General features: G+C 36.2%; 1 protein-coding gene across 2 annotated transcripts in view; it reads left to right on the top strand.

Annotated features, from left to right (window-relative positions):
* Positions 1-15076, top strand: part of LOC145685851 (TNF receptor-associated factor 4-like) — a 182645-nt gene that overhangs the window by 28967 nt on the left and 138602 nt on the right. Inside the window, exon 2 of one of the 2 annotated variants that reach the window (XM_081758478.1) lies at positions 3513-3598. The exons of the other annotated variant lie outside the window; for it this stretch is intronic. The gene's annotated coding sequence lies outside the window, so the exon portion shown is untranslated. The remainder of the gene's footprint in view (positions 1-3512; positions 3599-15076) is intronic. 2 annotated transcript variants of the gene reach the window in all.

Here is a 15076-nt window from a genome sequence, read left to right as displayed (position 1 = left end):
AAACGTCTGATTCATCTCTCAATACAGCCAACTAAACAATAAGGTTATGTTTATACATTTTAATGCCAACGCTTAGCACTGAGTCAGCAAGGTTTTCTGTCAAGGTCAAAATCGTACACAAAGTAAAAAAGATGACGTGCCTGAAGTTGGCCCCCCACCTCTCCCAAATTACACCAAACGTTGCACATCGTTAGTGCATCGTTAGTGCACGCTAGTCCACTCAGAACTAACGCTAGTGCTATCAGCGTTTACGAGATATTGAAGATTTTTGGTGCGGGGGCAAACTTCATATGAAGTTAGCCCCCGACCCATCTTAATGCAGACAGATTTTCACAAAACTTAGCGCATCGTTAGTGCATAGTTAGTGCACTTAAACACACTAAGCACTACCGTTAGTGCTACCATATTTTGGGATTTATTCAAGTTTTTTGGTGGGGGGCCAACTTCAGAAATATCAAATTCTATACAAATAGAGGTAGAAACATGGGGTTAACGGCAATCGTTAGTGCACTTAAAAGCACTAAGCACTAACGTTAGTGCTATCATATTTTGGGATTTATTCAAAATTTTTGGTGCGGGGGGCCAACTTCAGAAATATCAAATTCTATACAAATAGAGGTAGAAACATAGGGTTAACGGGAATCGTTAGTGCATCGTTAGTGCACTTAAACGAACTAAGCACTAACTTTAGTGCTACCATATTTTGGGATTTATTCAAGATTTTTGGTTGGGGGCCAACTTCAGAAATATCAAATTCTATACAAATACTGGTAGAAACATTGGGTTAACGTCAACCGTTAGTGCATCGTTAGTGCACTTAAACGTACTAAGCACTATCGTTAGTGCTACCATATTTTGGGATTTATTGAAGATTTTAGGTGGGGGCCAACTTCAGAAATATCAAATTCTATATAGGAGGGTTACCAAATAGTACGCACGCCCTAAGAGCCTGCAGCGCCAATTACGCTGAAGTGGTAACACACAGAATTATTATTGATACGCTGTTTGATGCGTCTTTGTGTGAGTGTTGATACTAAGAAAGCAGAGGTGAACGTATAGCTCCAAACAGAAAATGAGATAAATATATATATATATATATATATATATATATATATATTTTGAATTCTTGATGTAATATTTTAGTACTCTTAGTTAAGAATTTTTTCTGATATAATAGCTAACTACAGTACTTTTGTTGCATGGTAGAAACATAAATGCTGATAGAATTGTTTACTATGGCTTTGTTTTGGGGGTCTTGCATGTGCAGCCACCTGGACGAATTTCACTCGAATTGACAGCTGTTTCGCAAAGAGCGCGCGCGAACTCTTTGAGATAATTTCTTTAAGTGTGTGTGTGGATAGTGGCATTCATCATACAAACTATTTGGTTATGCACTGTAGTTAGTTACTTTAAGAAAGCGAAATGTAATGGAATGTTTAAATGGATTGTGGAATCTTTTCAATTGTCTGTCTTGGATTCAAGCACCAACTGTAATAAGAAGTATTTTCGATTTACAGAATTTCTTAAATTACAATGATGATGATGATTTCGTATTCTGCCCGAAGATCTTTGGCTCGAAGGTTCCCGGGCATGGTGAATCCATGCTAGTTTGCTATTGCCTTTCATGGTATGGCGATGACATCCTAAATAGTGAGCAAATGAACGAAAGAAATGATCAAAATGAAAATCCTGGAAAGTTGAGCGAAACATGGATCCGATTTCCATGGAGGAAGGGAAACGTCTTAGACGTACAGAAGCTGCAACTACAAGCACGTCTGTTCATCCGAGATACATAATTCCTCTTCCGAAATTTAAAAAAAAAAGCCCGACAAACTGCACGAACCAAACGTCGATTTGAAATTCTTATTGGTTCTCCTTTTCATAAGGTCCTTCAGAGCAAACGAATCAAAGGATATAAGTGAAAGAGAAAACTCTTCCATCATTAAAATGGACCACCTCTTCAACAGGGTAAACTACAGCTGAGATCAACCAAATTTCATACCCAATGTGTCACAAATTGTATGAAGAACCAATTAACAAGAACTGGATATAGTGCATTAATTGTGAATGATGGCGACATGAGCAGTGTTCGTCTTACGAAGGGGATTTGGGTTTCAAGTGTGATAGGTGTTGAGTGCACCCTCTTAGGGACCATGAAACGCACTTTTTGGGACAGTGATTCTTAAGAGTACGCGGGGTTTTTCACTTTTTAACGGATATCTCCATATCTACATCTACACTGAGAGAAAAAAATGTAGGTGGCATACTTAAAAACGTAGGTTACATTCGTAATTCCTGTAGTTTCTGGACTTAACGTACAACCGTATATAACATCCTGCAGCAAACGTATAGCTGAAAAAGTATGTATTATACGTACTGTCTGCATAAGTGCAATGACGTCATTCGTGTGACGTCATCTGTAGTAACAAGTATATACGGAGGTAATATCTAGCTTTGTGACGTCAGGATCGTATGTAGCATGTGGGTTAATAATGACGACACTCACTGACGATCAGGACAGAGCATAATTTCAAGAAGTATGCAATATACGTTCTGTACGTATGTTTCTTTCGTTCAACCCCAACACAGCATCTATATTGTACTTGTGCCCCGTACGTACGACTAGATACAGTATACGTATTGTACGTATGTATTATACAGATTTTCCTTATGTCGCACACAGCTTGTCCCGATACAGCATACAGAATATCCGTATGCACGATACAGAGTGCACATATGTAGCTTACAGACTGTCTGCATGCAGCATATAGATTGTACGTATGTCGCGTACAGATTGGTCATATGTAATGTATGGATTGGATGTATGTAGCTAATAGGTTGTCTATATGAACTATACGGATTTTACCTGTATCGCATACATATTGCCTTCTTGTAATATATGGATTGGACATATGCAGGATCTAGATTGTACGTATAGTGCACCATTATTAAAGTGCTGCAACATACTACAAAATGCATGATACATTCTTACTGTAATGTTATCAAATATGTTTTTTTCTCTGTATGAAAACAAAAATAGCTTAAAATATGGTTGATCTCCTTTGTGCCAATAATAATAAAATTAACAATACTACACTTTTCAAATCTTAGTTTGGAGCAGTGAAACTATCCAAAGAAATGTATTTACCTGCAGGGTGTCCTATAAGTTTGGGCTTCCTGCTAATTCGTTGGAAAGCTACTGCAAAGCCAAGCGTTGAAAAGTGAAACAAGCGTTAATTTTAAAATTATGGGCACAAAGGAGGTTAACCATATGTTAAACTATTTTTCTTTTCATACAGAGTAAATCAATATGTGATATATTACTGTAAGAATTTATCATATGGTTTGCAGTTAGTTAGTTGCAGCACTTCAATAATAATGCAAAATGCACAGCCATATACAATCCTATATTCAAACTCAAACATGATTTACGTACAATCATTTATTAAGCTGTTATCATCCATTGCTTGTACGATACAAAGATTGTTTTACCTTCTTCTTTTCTTTAATAGAATCCTCTTCCAATGTGCAGTTGTTACCACAAGAGGCCTGAATAGAATTTTCCAGAAATAACTTCTCTGTACATTTTAATTAACAGGTATGTTTTTTTCTATGTCGCAATAATTAAAAGTATGGTGTCAGTCGAAAACGTGTTCGTTCAAAAGATGATTCCTACTCAGTACTCGCCATTAAAAATGCAACAGCAAGGAGGAGACAAGATAGCTGCGCCGAAGTTCCCAGGCCGATACCTAATAGTAAGTGCAGAATACTCTTAACATCCGCTGTATTTGCTGTGTGACAACGTGGTGACAGGTGTTGTGCAGCCATCGACTAAACATATTTATCCTTCCCTGCTATAGACATTCTACAAATTTGGACTTTCCTGGCTGCATCCTTCTTAGTGCAACATTTTAAGCAACGAGCAGTTTAACAGTCTCATACATTGCTTAAAGAAAGAGCAATGATTCTCAGAATTACTCGGAAGATGTATATACAATAATTTAAAACGGTTATTTCAAACTTTGCAATTCAGAGCACGAAAAGAAGTATAGCTAAAGGAACACTGATTTTAGCCAGATAGTAACTAGTAAACTCAATCACACTCAGTACCATTAGTTGCTTGGTGTTATCCGTAAGTCAGAGATCATGGTATCTCATTTCGTGTAGATTTTTGCATTTGTTTAATGCTAAAAATGTATTTTATCGCTAATTGAACCCAGTACCATATATATACAGACAGGACGTACCTTAGTCACAAAGTGACATGAGTGAAACACTAAACTGTTCGATTGACACCTGCGGCCTTGTCAACACTAGAGAAAGTTACAAAGTGATTAAGTGAACACGGAACATAGTTCATACACAGTATAGCGATGTATGAAGTCTCCGTTTCATACGACTTGGATAAAATATACATCTGAAAATAGCAACAAAGAAATATATAATGATTTCTCTGGATAATTTGGATTAGTCCAGAATTCGAACACATGTAAGTTGGTTAGTTCAACTTTTTTTTTTTTAAAAAAAAACTTCTTTCTTTGGATTCCGAATAAAGTTGACTACTGAAAAGCTGAGTTATAGATTCTGTATTAAAACAACACTTTCGCTAGACATGTTCAGTATACACATTGTCTTACATACAGAACAATGCATTAGTTATTAATGCATGTCTGAAATAATAGTGCTTCGTATAGAATTTTACTTCATCCAATCGTAAAAGCACAAAGATAAAAAAATATTGCGAGGGATAATGTTCTTATTACAGAGAAAAAGAGTTGAAATGACTTAACACTAACAAACATTTTCTTTAAACAGAGATAATATTTTATTCTAATTTATGGAAGAAAGAAATAATTTGTAGTACAGTATCTTTATTAGGGTTATATATTCGTACAAAAGAATGTAAGTACACTTGGGTCTGTCTTCAGAAAGGACGTACTTTTAGCCACAACCTACACTGCTTCTTTTGACTGTCTTTCAAGCAGAATCCTGGTTTGATGCACGAAATACCTGAAACAAAAATCAGAAAATATTTAAAATGTTATATTCGGTGTGCTTAACTTGGATGTACTTAACAATACAAAGTATCTTAACATTTTTTTGAGATTAAATGGACAAAATCTGCTCGGTCAGGTATGGACTTTTGGGTTGCACGTAGAAAAACTATGAAGTGTTTATTGATGCTGAACAACAACTCAAAATGTATTACTATTCAAAAGTAAGTGGGTTCCCCAATGGTGTTCGGGATACCATGAGGTACCTAATGTCTGTATTTTTTAGATATATGAAAATATATGTATTTAAAATGTAAGGAACTGACATCTGTTTACCGAAAACCTCAACTCGGTAAGCCTTATGGATATCGAGATATGGGAAAATAAAGAGCGACACTACAGAAGTGTGAAGTTTGCGTACTAGATGGTGCAGTTTCGGAAACGTAATTACGAGGGCTTACAACAACCTCAAAAGTAGTTTCAATTAAATACACTACACACACGCCCTGATGGGGGTTTTCGGGTACCATGACATTCGCAGAACTCTCATTTCTAAACATTCTAAAATATGTCTTAATAACATTTTAAAGAACGTTAGAGATGTGTGTTTACCGAAACCGCAAGTCGGTACGCCTAACAGTTACCGAAATATGGTGAAATAAAAAGCGACACCATAGGTACGTGGTGCTTGCATATTAGACAGTACAATTTAGAAAATTAATTAAAATATGACTATCAAGATTTTGTCAAATAAAGGGAGGATCCATTCAGTTATGGGGTTTTCGTGTTAGGTGGTAAAATTTCCAAAACCGGTCATGGAAAGTTAATAAGCATCAGTAGCAATTTCATCTTAATGTAATTAGGTATTTCCATAGAGTTTAAGAACATCATGGGGTCTACCAAGAGAGATTAGAAATATGTATTTACCTAAAACTTCCAGCTAGTACATCTAGCAGCTAGAGAGACACCATACAATAAAAGTGTAGATCTTGATCTTAGCTTAGATCTTGAAATTTCAGAAAACAATTATTGATCCTAACAAAAGCTAAATAAGATGGTACTTCTATGGGTTAAGTGAGTACCTCAGACAGAGTCGATTTTTTTTTGTCAATATCTAATATAGCAAGCGAGATATAAGGAATTGTGTATTTTATGACGTCGTAAAAATAGAGACCCACATAGATTTGTACATTTGAGTCTTTGCTGTAAGAAGAAAAAATTTCAGAAAACAACCGTATATACCTTAATAGACAAATAAATGGGCGGGGGGCACGGTGGCTTAGTGGTAGAGTGCTTACCACAGGTGTATTATGTTCTTGGTTCGATCCGCGGCCGTCAGTTTGTAGTGGAGATCGTATTCGTGGGTTTTCTCGGGGTACTCTCTTTCCTCCCACCTTTGCATTCCATCAATTCTGTCAACAACATTCACTTGCTTTAATCATAATCTCCCTGAGACTAAAATGCATAATCGTGGGTCACTACTCTGAAATATTTCCTTTTATTTAATTTTAAAATTAAATAGGGAGTTAAGTACGATCTATCTCTATGGGTTAAGTGAATACTCCAATAGTTTCTGCGAAAAAGATTAGTTAAACACACTACCACTAAGCTACTGTGTCCCCGCCCATTAAATTGTCTATTAAGGTATATACAGTAGTTTTCTGAATTTTTTTCTTATAGGAAAGACCCAAAAGTACAAATCCATAAAGATCTCTATTTTTACGTCATAAAATATATAATTCCTTATATTTGGTTACTATCTTAGATATTGACAGCGAATTTTCATTCTTTTGCACAGCTCGATGAACCCTTGGAATTGCCTGAAGAAAACCTAGGACTGAACTAATCTTTCGATCGAAATTGTACTGAGGTACTCATTTAACCCATAGAAGTACCATCTTATTTAATTTTGTTGCGACCAATAATTGTTTCCGAAATTTCAAGATCTCATACGCTTTTATTTCACAGTGTTTCTCCAGATGTTAGATGTACTAGCTGGAAGTTTTGGGTAAACACATATTTCAAATACTGTTTACAAATGTCAGATTATATTTTCAAAAGCTTTTAAAATTTAATTTTGGTAGACTCCATGATGTTCTAACACCCCATGAAGATATCTAATTACTTTAAGGTGAAATTGCTACTTGTGTTTATTAACTTTCCATGACTGGTTTCGGAAATTTTAGCATCTAACACGAAAACCTCGTAACTGTGTTGGTCCTCCCTTTATTTGACATCTTGATAGCCGTTAGTCATATTTTAATCCATTTTCTGAATTGTAGCGTCAAGTATGCAAGCCCCACATACCTATGGTATCGCTCTTTATTTTCCCATATATTGGTATCCATAAGGCTTACCGAGTTGCAATTTTCAGTTTTAAAAAAAAAATCAGTTCTTTACATTTTAAAGACATGTATTTCCAAATATCTAAAATGCAGAAATTAGGTACCGCATTGGAACCCCATTGGAGTACCCACTTACTTTTGCATAGCAGGGTAAAAACGCCAGTGGTTCTCACTTTAAGGTTGAAAACGTACTATTTTGTCTTTTCTCTGAGCATCGTGCATCTGTCGGAGATGTACCATAGTTGGAAAGACTCACTGATCCTTCCTATAATGACCATGTAGTCTGAATTAAAAAAGAAGTAGCCGTTGAAGGAAAAACAGTATTTTAAAATCCTTGCACCAGTAGTCGTCACCTTAAAATCAAAATGTTCCAGTAGTAATCAGGATTTTCTACCAGTGTTCGTCACTCAAATAACTTGACATAATTTATTCAAAAACGCACTGTGTATCAGTTTAGGGTTAAGAATACAATATAAAGTAGTAAGCTTAATAACTTTGCAACACTTTTAGCACTCAAGAAAGAAAATAAAAACGTTTTTACATACTTTTTAAAGCAATTTTAAAAAAAAATGTTAACTGAATTCAAAAGTTAACTGTATATCACTTTCACGTTAAGAGTACAATATTAAATACTATGTTTAATAACTATACGTCACTTTAAACACTCAAGAATGAAAAACGTTTGTACATACATTTTAAAAACAATATGAGAAACAAAATAAGTTAACTGAATTCAAAATTTAATTATACATCACCTTAAGCTTAAGAATACACTATAAAATACTGAAATTAATAACAATGCATTACTGAAGAATGAAAACAAAAATGTTTTAGCTACCTATATTGTATTTACATGTTATTTCTCATTAACATTTTTTTTTGTTAGCTCATGATCAAGCCTAGGGATGCGCAAGAGAAAAGATTTGAGATTGTCTCCTCTCGAAAAGGTGCAGCGAAAGTTATGTCTCGTCCCGAAAACTGGATCCGTTTCTATTGGAAGAGCTCTGTCTCGTCTCGAATTTCATAACAAAAATTCTGTCTCGTCTTGTCTCGTGCGCATCCCTAATCAGGTCCATAGCGAAATACTTCATTTCGGAGGGGGTTCGATAGGGCTTTGCGATATCCGAATTTAGATATAGATAATCGATATCGACAAACTATCGAAACTCGTTCGAAATATCGAAAAATACAGCAATATCGAAATATAAACAATATCAAAAATCGAAAATATAAAAATACGAAAGAGATAAAAAATATGGATATATCGATCAAAAATTTCGATATCGATGTTTTAATATTTGAAAATATCCACCGTTCGATCTAAATATCACATAGCCCTAGGCTCCAACTGTTGTCACCTTTAAAATTAATGTGAAAATTGCTGACTAATCTTCTGTGAGTACCATAAGACGGGATTATTTTGCACTTCAGGATTAACTTTGCAGAAAATACGGCAAAGTTTCACAGTCCTCTGTCGGTAAAATAATGGACTGTAAAGAGAAAGTTTCAACTGTCACCGTAAGGTAGAACATCTAACTGGATTTTGACTATTTGGTTGGCGGTTAACATCAGTTCTAATTACCTGAAGGGTTTGTTGTTGTAGAGGTATGGAAAGCAGTCACTGTAAAGGCCGACAAAATTTGAAAGATATCACCTACAAGAATTTTCGTCAAAGTCAAGTCAGTTTCTTAGAATACTCTGTGTATAATGGGACTTTGAGACAATAGTTGAAATTGAAGTGTGAAACGTTTTAAAGTCATAGAAAAATAAAACTGGGAGAAGGTTGTTTCAGCCTCTAATCGGGGGGGCTACTTTGCACCGATCAAACGTAACTCCTCAGATAGGAAATTATTACTACTGATACCTCCTGCCATCTAACTTTAGGAAAATTTCCTATTCAGGTAAATGTCGGGATGGATTTATTGTTGGAAAATAAATTACGAACAGCGGCGGATTCAGAAAAATAGTTTGAGAGGGACTTCACACAGAAAGACTTCCTTTATTTAGAAACGACTAGACTTTTTGAAGGGCTTGAAGCGTAGACGCATAGGAATGACTAACATCAGATAGTTTAAAAAAGAAATCCTGAAATTTGGGTGAGCTTCAGCCTGAAAGCCTCAAATCCCGTTAATCTTCCACTGATTACGGTTGGGATGATATTCTTGGATATAAAGAGCAACCAAGGCAAATCAGATCTCAAAGATTTTTCCTGTTCTTGAGTTGCCATTTTTGTGGGACATACTAAATTATCAGAATGTGGTTCTTATGTCGGTACCAGAAAATACATAATTTTCTTTACAAATATCAATAATTCGTACTAAGTACTGACACCGGTACCGTAAGTCTAACCTCAATATTTGTAGACTGCATGCAGTGTTGTGTAGGAAGTGAAATGTATAAATAGAGGAGAGAAAAACACTGCACAGAAACATTATGTTCGTATGTTGAAAATACTTTTTTGTATGTGTAGCAAAGTATCTTCAGCTATCAGGTTACTTTGCAACAAAGTTTATATGAAATGAAATGAAATGAAATTTTTGAGTTTTACGTTCCACGATTATGCCGGGTATGCTCAAGGAGACGATGATGATGAGAATGAATGGAATAGTAGAATGAAAAATGTGTGAGAAAACGGGAAAACCCCGAGAAAAACCACACACACTGTTTCTCGAACACAAAGCCCATTTAGCACGTGCTGGGATCGATCCAGGAACTTCACGCAGGGGAGGTGAACGCTCCACAACTGAGCTATCACGTCACCCAAAACACAACCTTAGAATATATTTCATATAGAGTAGAAATAACAATATGTTGTAAAAAAAAAAAGGCCGGTCTGAAAGGCATGTAAGCTAAAAAATTACAATTGCTACTCGATTTGTTTACTAGCATTGTTTAATTATCTACGGTACTGAACATCGCAACACCAACATCATTATGTTATATCACATCCTTTCAAAACTATGCCAACTGCAAAGTACCTGCTTTGCTTCGTGATGTCCAAAGAGAGACTGAAGGCGAAAGCAGGCAAGTGGCATACAAATTTATGATGTTGAAGGCATTATTTTTCACAGCTATGGAGAAAAGAGATAGAAACAAAAAATAACGAAATCTTTGTTTTACGTCCTACGAATATGTTATGTAGGCTGACGGTCACAAATGAGTAATGAAAATTTATGATCTTGGAATACGATTTGGTGGAATAATAAGGGAGAAAAATAATCATTGATTAAATATTAAATTGAAAAGAAATAAGAGCCTGATGCTCAAATACTTATCTATCCGGCACCCATCTTGATCCCCCTAAAATATCATGAAGTGCTTGATTGATTCTAAACCCAATAATAGTAATAGTAAACACAGAATATATAATTTACGCACCTTGAAATGTAGAAATTAATGATTGTAATTCCCAGCTTTCCAATAGACCTTTGATTTCTCCAAATGAAGATTCGGATATCTTGTTTCTTCTCAAGCAATAATGGGTTAGAATAATCAGTTGCAGTCCAAAGCCAAGTCACTAAGTTAAGTATGAATATAAAAGAATTCATTAGTTAGATGCATACAAATCCTACGCATGTAAATCCGAATCTACTTGTATTAAATTGTAAATTTAAACAAACTAAATTATACCACAGTTATAGTGACATCAAACATATATTAAATAAGATATACAGGGTGTCTCAAAAGTCCCCTGACATAGGGTAACTCTGTTATTATCCGTTACAACAAAATGTCGGAGGGGAAAGCATTTCCAAATATGATGTGTCCAATCTAAAGTGAAGGAATTTTTAAAATCGGATTACCCGTTTGCGCTGTACACTCTTTATGCGCCCAATGTGAAATGAAAATGCAACGCTGCCATTTACCTGGACCCACAACATAAGTGAGTGAAGTTACTGTCTTTTACGCTAACATGTCGATGGCCAGCCCCCGTTTCAAACAGTAACTTCAATCACTTATGTTGTGGGTTCAGGTAAATGGCAACGTTGCATTTTCATTTAAAATTGGGTGCATAAAGAGTATACAGCACAAACATCTCGTCCGATTTTTTTGAAGTGTTCACTTTAGATTGAAAACGTCATATTTCGAGATTTTTTCCCCCTCTTACATTTTGTTGTAACTCTGATAACAGAGTTACCCTATGTTAGGGAACTGTTGAGACATCCTGTATACATCATAAGAAGTTCCTTTCTAAATTCTACACGGATGTGGTTACATTGAATGTGAGGTGGGTGATACACATTAGGCCTTTTGGGAATACGTCACACGGACGACCGTAGTTTTGTGTTCAAAATTTTTATTATGAACTGGTGGGATATATGATACATATGGCCACGGGTTAGAATTTTCTCAGTATGTCAAATATGCAATCAGATGTCATGCAGCTTAATTTGGTGAAAAGCTATTGCCAATTGAACGTTACACTTACATCTTTCTTGCAGATGCCATTAGCACGTGAGGAATGGATCGAAATAATCAAACTGTAGGGCGGGAGGAGCATGTGTCCAGTGGTTGCCGATTGCAGAGTTATCCACAATGTGACTCTGTGTCACATGTTTCAGTCTCACACTAATTAACTAAATTTGAGAAGACGGGTACATTTGTGGACATACGTCGTAGCGGTTCAAACTCGCGGGCCTTTTTCCTTCCCCATTTTGAACTGGTACATGAAAATGCTATTTTCTGCATGTTTGCCTACGCCGATTTTGAAAAATCCTTCACTAATCGATTTCTCTCGTCGAGTACTACAAGAATCAGTTAAAATCTCGCGGGCCCTTTTTTCTTCCCCATTTTGAACCGGTACATGAAAATGAGATTTTCTCCATGTTTGCCTGCGCCGATTTTGAAAATCCCTTCACTAATCGATTTCTCTCGCCGAGTACTACAAGAATCAGTTAAAATCTCGCGGGCCCTTTTTTCTTCCCCATTTTGAACCGGAACATGAAAATGAGATTTTCTCCATGTTTGCCTGCGCCGATTTTGAAAATCCCTTCACTAATCGATTTCTCTCGCCGAGTACTACAAGAATCAGTTAAAATCTCGCAGGCTCTTTTTTCTTCCCCATTTTGAACCGGTACATGAAAATACGATTTTCTCCATATTTGCCTGCCCCGATTTTGAAAATTCTTTCAGTAATCGATTTCTGTCGTCGAATGCTACCAGAATCAGTTAAAATATCGCGGTCCTTTTTTCTTCCCCATTTTGAACCGGTACATGAGAATACGATTTTCTCCATGTTTGAATGCGCCGATTTTGAAAATTCTTTCAATAATCGATTTCTGTCGTCGAATACTACAAGAATCAGTTAAAATCTCGTGGTCCTTTTTTCTTCCCCATTTTGAACCGGTACATGAGAATACGATTTTCTCCATGTTTGCAAGCGCCGATTTTGAAAATTCTTTCAGTAATCGATTTCTGTCGTCGAATACTACAAGAATCAGTTAAAATCTCGTGGTCCTTTTTTCTTCCCCATTTTGAACCGGTACATGAGAATACGATTTTCTCCATGTTTGCATGCGCCGATTTTGAAAATTCTTTCAGTAATCGATTTCTGTCGTCGAATACTACAAGAATCAGTTAAAATCTCGTGGTCCTTTTTTCTTCCCCATTTTGAACCGGTACATGAGAATACGATTTTCTCCATGTTTGCATGCGCCGATTTTGAAAATTCTTTCAGTAATCGATTTCTGTCGTCGGGTACTACAAGAATCAGTTAAAATCTCGCGGGCCCTTTTTTCTTCCCCAATATTTTTGTATATTTTGAATATATTCAAGTATGGAACAAAAGTATTTAATTAATTCCCTTAGTAGGTTTCTCAACTTAATATTTTTCAACTTAAATTTTATTTCTTTTAATTATTTAGTTTCTTGTGACTCAATATTTAATTGCAATCGTTCATTGTGGAGAAGGGTGGCCATTCTCAAATATATAAATATATTATTCTTAAAATTTATGTGTTCTCGTATTGTTAGTTCCTTCCACTATACCTGGAAATTGCAAAATTAATACCTGGAAAACCTAAAAAATTCAGGGAAATCGAGTTCCATATTTATGTATGAACCCTGCTATTTACAGGTTTTTCGAATAGGGAGAACTGTACAAAAGGGTTTTTTGGGAATGGTATAACATTAGGTTTCTGGGGGTGTTGTTCGAAATGAAATGAAATCTTTAAGTTTTACGTCCCACTATTATGCTGGCTAGGCTAAAGATGTCGGGGTGTTGTTCGGTGGGGCCAATGTTGCCAATTTTGGGAAAAGTCGCTAAATCAGGGGAATTCCACCTCCACGATAGCGTAGGGTGACCATAAAATTTTCAGTTAAAAACGGGACAGGTTCTGGCAACCCTAGACTTTTAGATCTACCTTTGTTCTTATCAGTACCTTGATATCAGTTTCCCCCAGTTGTTACAGAGCGGGCACTTATGAAAAAGGAAAGACACGTTGAAGCAGTGATGTGAGGTAAACTATAATTTTACGTCTACGCGATTGTCTACTGTAATCTATACGTAATCTACATTACATCTTTTCTCGTGTAGACTATGTAGACAACCACGATCAAATGTAGGGAAGAATTTCGTTGCTCGTTTGTTCATATTTCCTCATTCAGTTGTTTTGCTTCGGTACAGCGAAAGATTAGGGAAACGACTAACATATAAAAAGTAGAGGGAATTATCTAATCTGAAAGTTATACGGATGACAACGCTGAACTTGCGCTGTCGATGCTGCTGTAGTGTTTAAGAAAGGTAGAAGAATGAATCCTATATCCTTTGTCTGTGCATACCACTTCCTTAGATTTTCCACTTCGAGCACTGCTTTTATAATGAAACGTACAAAACTAATTCTCACCTGTGGGCTTTCAGTCTTGAAGCTGCTGTATTTGCTAATTTTTTTCTTGCATATTTTACAAAATGCATAATATTTGTTATTTTCCTTCATCAAGACGAAACTAACAAGGGAACCTACCGAAAATGATAGTTGCAGTAAAAGATGTGATCTATGCCAATTGAAAGAGCTGTAACAGAGATGAGCATTCCCAAAAAATTAGCTGCCCATAGCAATAGGTTCAAGAAATATAAGGGGTGGAAGTTCGGGAAACAGCAAGGTTGGGCAAGGGGGAAAAAGTGCAAATTCCGCAAAAAAGGGGGCACGGCAAAATACAATGCTGACAAGTGATGCATAGAAAGAGACTTGCCACAATAGGAAACATATGAAGGCCACAGTGGAGTTAACAGTGTTGCCAATTGCAATGAAAAGTACATGTTTTGCAAAGAGCACTATATGAAGTGAGTGCAATATTCAGTGTCAACCTGTCATATAGAACATAAGATATGGCGTGTATAATCAGTGGTACAATCTAACAAAAGAGAACACAATAAACAGAAGTACGAAAAATACGGAAAAGGCGAAGTTGGCCATAATGCGCCACATTTGATCACGAGCTGTGCATATTAGAATGAACAAAATAAGAAAGCACTGAACCGACAGCAGGAAACCGACGTACCTAGAGTCGAAAAGAAAAACAAGTTCCAAAGTTGGCAACACTGGCCATGAACATCCAGACAAGTCTAATATAGTTAGGCCACTCGCTTCACAAAAAGAAAATTCCGGCAACAGGCATCACTCGGAATGCATCAATGCTAGAGTGATTGAGCCGGGGAATGCATCAATGTCAAGCCGGGGAACATGAAATGGTTGGGTTGAGCCAACAACCGATAATAGAAGTAGTGAACGTTATGTT

Source organism: Thermobia domestica, chromosome 5 (genome assembly GCF_964235325.1).
Source record: "Thermobia domestica chromosome 5, izTheDome1.hap1.1, whole genome shotgun sequence".
NCBI lineage: Eukaryota > Metazoa > Arthropoda > Insecta > Zygentoma > Lepismatidae > Thermobia > Thermobia domestica.
This window is presented reverse-complemented; position numbering and strand designations above follow the sequence as displayed.